Below are 4,631 nucleotides of genomic sequence, written 5' to 3'. Positions count from 1 at the left end.
CTGGAGCTCAGTTTTCTTAATTCAGGAACTAAAGCAGCAGTTAAGGAAATCAGTAATTTTAAAGGTCCTTCATGACTATTACTTGTGAAAGCAATTCAAAGGATAGTTTTTACTTTCATTTTTTTCCCCCAGTAGTTAATAAAATAAGCTTTGCCTTTAACTAAACATTTTTTCCACTTATGAAAACTTTTAAATTGCCAACAGCAAAATATACTTCCCAAGGATCCTTGGAAATCAACCTGACACTTGAAAAATATTTCAGCTTTTATAGCTGTTTCATTCCTTTTTTTCCCTAGTACATTTTTCTTAAAAGTATTTGTGCTTTGAAAATGTCAGCTGTATTCTAATGAAGCTTAGGCATTGTTTGCTCATAAAGGGGCCGGTGCATTCCACTGCTTTATGGTTTATTATGAGGCACAGTGTGAGAGTGTGGGTGGCACCATTTGGTGTCTGCCTCTTGGGGTAGTGACTGCCATTATGTTAGCCTTGGACTGGCAAAGAAAATATAGCATACAAGATGCTATCTGAATCTAGATACTGAAGAAAATCTTACCCCTAAACAATTCTTAATGAGCCCGGAATATGTGACAACTTGATTGAATTGATCAGTTCAATTATACCCTTGAAGTTTGCGTTTTAGTTACAACATACATTCTGTTAGACGCATGTCTTATTTTTTGATGTATAATAGCATTTAGTCATTCTTTGAAGTTCAGTAAGGAAGTGAATGTTTCTAAACTATGATGTTTTTAATAGATACAGTAAAATTTTAAATAATGCATTTACTTAAAGTTTTAAGGAACTTAGTGTGGGTGGGGAGCAGGAGTGGGAGAGGGAGAGGGAGAGAGGAGGTCAGGCAGAGAGCCTTTCTTCTTTCAGTTAGGAAAGCCCTGGTGAAGAAAAAAAGCAACAGATGTTTCTTCTGTTACAATTGAGGTTGTTTCATTCAAAACTCAAAGTAGTTGGAATGGGGAGAGGAGGTCATAAATCTGACTTAATCAGTGAATAAATAAAATTTAGTCATTTAAAATTTATTATTTTATATTCAGGAATTGAAAGTCATAGAGTAACAAAATGAATAACATACCCTTTAAAGAGGCATTTTAAAAAAACTTTAAATATTGCCTGTATAATTAATGAAAATGTGAGAAAATTAATTTTAGTGAATTTCACTTAAGGAAAAATTCATAATTAAATCATTAGACTTTTTTTTAAGCCTAAGCCATCTAAAATATAGAGGAAACACTTAGTTGCAAAAGTTTATCACTAGACAATAGGTACAAAATCTCAAAATGAAAATAAAATGTGAAACATCAGTTACATATGTTGATAGATCATTTCATCTTCTGTGAGAAGCATGAAGCTTATTCCTAAGACCTTTGAATAAGAAATATGGGAGTAATATTTTGGGTTTAATTGAAATGATATGTTGCAGTTTGCCTCAAAAAAGAAAGATAATAAGCTTGGATTGGTTGCTAATCGAAAGAGGAGAATGTTTATCTGCTGGAAACAGTAGGAATGAAGAGTGTGGAAACATTGTGCGTATAATGAAAGCAGTCAAAATTTTGAAAAACAGTTTTTGAATTTTTGGAATTCATAATGAGGAAGGTGAAAACCTTTCCTTTTACAAGTAACACAAAGAAGTCTCATGCTGTTGTATAATGTGCATTTATACACATTACAGCTTTATTCATTTCTTAAGTTTGCGCTTGAAAAATCAGTGCTGAACACCAGCTGTTCCACATATGAGGCACTTATTGAATATTTGCCATACCCTACACTGGAAAATTAATAATTTACAGTAGCCAATAAATTTTTTGAGCTATAGTTTAAAATTTGCATACGGATTAATTATTGTACAGTTTTCTAAATAATTGGCCTAAGGAGAGAGAAGACTGGAAAATATATCAACATTCAAAGAGATTATTAAAAATTCCTCTTGCTCTTAGCTAAGATCTGTGGACTTATCTGAAGGTTTTTTTTTTTTTTTTTGAGACGGAGAGTGCAGTGGCGCCATCTCCGCTCACTGCAAGCTCCGCCTCCCGGGTTCACGCCATTCTCCTGCCTCAGCCTCCCGAGTAGCAGGGACTAAGGGACTACAGGCGTCCGCCATCTTGCCCGGCTAATTTTTTGTATTTTCAGTTGAGACGGGGTTTCATCATGTTAGCCAGGATGGTCTCCATCTCCTGACCTCGTGATCCGCCCACCTCGGCCTCCCAAAGTGCTGGGATTACAGGCGTGAGCTACCGCGCCCGGCCAGAAGATTTTCTTTTCTTCAAATAATGATAACCACATTTACAGATTTTTAAGTTTGTTCTTTTCTTTTTTTGAAACGGAGTTTTGCTCTTGTTGCCCAGGCTGGAGTGCAATGGTGCAATCTCGGCTCACTGCAACCTCTGCCTCCCGGGTTCAAGCGATTCTCCTTCCTCGGCCTCCCGAGTAGCTGGGATTACAGGCATGCACCACCACTCCCGGCCTTTGAAGTTTATTGAATCATTATTTCACTTAAGATTCAGATTCTAAAATTTCTCTGTGTACATTTCGCTTAAGGAATAGCAACATGTAGTGGTTGAGTTTTTTCTCTCTAAATTAAGTAAAACAATTTACGTGGACTTTAAAATGGATTTACAAACTATAGATTTGCCTAAATAACTTTTTTTTTACAATTCTGATCAAAGAATAGAAATTTTGATGAAATAGACAGCCTTAAAAAAAAGTTAGTCACTCCACATGTTAATACGTAACTGTGATAGCATCATAGATTGTGATTATAAAAAATGTGTGTCACTTACAATTATAAATGTAGACATGACAATAAGTTACTTAACAAGGAAAACAATATCAACAGCAGCAACAAGGAAATAGTTTGGACTCCTAGCCCTTCAAATCGAGAAATGAAGAACAAAATCAATTGAATGATTTTAAGATGAATTCCCACTGCCTCTGTATGTGTAAATTATCTTGGAATTATTGAATGTGTGTTCAAATTATGGTTGAGAAGAGCACATTCGTTTTAGCATATATAGAGTATAGAACACAGAGAGTATAATTTTCTATTGTATTGTAGACTTATACTCTATATATGAGAAACCAAATCATTCAAGTTTGTTACCTGGAAATTGGTGGGGAGTGTCTGAAGGAAAAAACAAACAAAAACTTTTCTAATTCATCTGCCATCTAGAGGTAATTCCTTATTTGTCTTTAATAAAGACTTCCACTCATAATCAATTTAAAGTTAAGTCTTTTTTTTTTTTAAGACAGAGTCTCGCTGTTGTCACCAGGGCTGGAGTGCAGTGGTGCAATCTCAGCTCGCTGCAACCTCTGCTTCCCGGGTTCGAGCAATTCTCCTGCCTCAGCCTCCCGAGTAACTGAGATTACAGGGCCCGCCACCATGCCTGGCTAATTTTTGTATTTTTAGTAGAGACTTGGTTTCACCATGTTGGCCAGGCTGGTCTCGAACTCCTGACATCAGGTGATCCGCCTGCATGTGCCTCCCAAAGTGCTGGGATTACAGGCATGAGCAATCGCACCCGGCCTTAAATTAAATCTTTAAAATATATACTGAAAGACTTCAGCAGTGAAGTACCTGTGGTTCTTGCTTTTTGTATGAACTCTTTAGCACAAAACTGAGGTCTTAGAGGAACCTGAGCCTTACCTGTTTATTGTAACCCGATTCAGATTACCCAGAGAATCAATGATTTAGCCTTTTTTTTCTGCCTTACACATACATATGCAACTAGAAGTAACAGCCACTTTGAAATTTCTCATCTCTGGAGTGGAGTAAGAGGGGAGATGTGCCTGATGCCTATATTTCTCTGAAGAGAAAATGTTTTACATTGTTTAGGAGCAGGTAGAACAGTATGAGTACGGTGCTTTGAGTGTATTTTGAATTAACTACGTTTTGTGAACTGATCCAGGAACCTGTCGTGTAATTATATTGTTTCTTTCTACCAAGTTTCAAGAAACCAATTTTCAAATGAATGTTTACATGATAACTCTAAAGCTGGAGGCTATTAACCAGGGACTTTGGTTTTCCACTTTGCTCACTGGTGGTGAAAATTTGGCAACTCTTGGCAATTTCTCTGACAGAAAAATGAACAGACCACTAAGTGAGCATTTTCTACGTGCCAGGTAGACACAGTAGAACTTATTTATAAAAGTTTTGAAAAATCTTTTAATGGGCTGGGCTTGGTGGCACATGCCTGTAATCCCAGCACTTGGAGAGGCCGAGGTAGGTAGATCACTTTAACTCAGGAGTTCAAGACCAGCCTGGGCACATGACAAAATCCTGTCTCTACAAAAAATACAAAAATTAACTGGGCATGGTGGCACACACCTGTGGTCCCAGCTACTCGGGAGGATGAGATGGGAGGAAACCTTGAGCCCAGGTCAAGGCTGCAGTGAGTGGAGATCATGCCACTGCACTCCAGCCTAGGCAACAGAGTGAGACCTTGTCTCAAAAAAAATTTAAAAATCTTTAATGGATAAATTTTTAATACAAAGAGATTTTGTTGTCATTGGTGTCTAACTTTTAAGATTTCTTAGGCCAGGCGCGGTGGCTCAAGCCTGTAATCCCAGCACTTTGGGAGGCCGAGACAGGCAGATCACGAGGTCAGGAGATCGAGACCATC

General features: G+C 37.4%; 1 protein-coding gene across 6 annotated transcripts in view; it reads left to right on the top strand.

Annotated features, from left to right (window-relative positions):
• Positions 1–4,631, top strand: part of TFDP2 (transcription factor Dp-2 (E2F dimerization partner 2)) — a 243,274-nt gene that overhangs the window by 149,866 nt on the left and 88,777 nt on the right. The window lies entirely within an intron of this gene.

Source organism: Mandrillus leucophaeus, unplaced genomic scaffold (genome assembly GCF_000951045.1).
Source record: "Mandrillus leucophaeus isolate KB7577 unplaced genomic scaffold, Mleu.le_1.0 Scaffold693, whole genome shotgun sequence".
Taxonomy (NCBI): domain Eukaryota; kingdom Metazoa; phylum Chordata; class Mammalia; order Primates; family Cercopithecidae; genus Mandrillus; species Mandrillus leucophaeus.
Note: the sequence above shows the minus strand (reverse complement) of the source record. Positions and strands in the feature narration are given on the sequence as shown.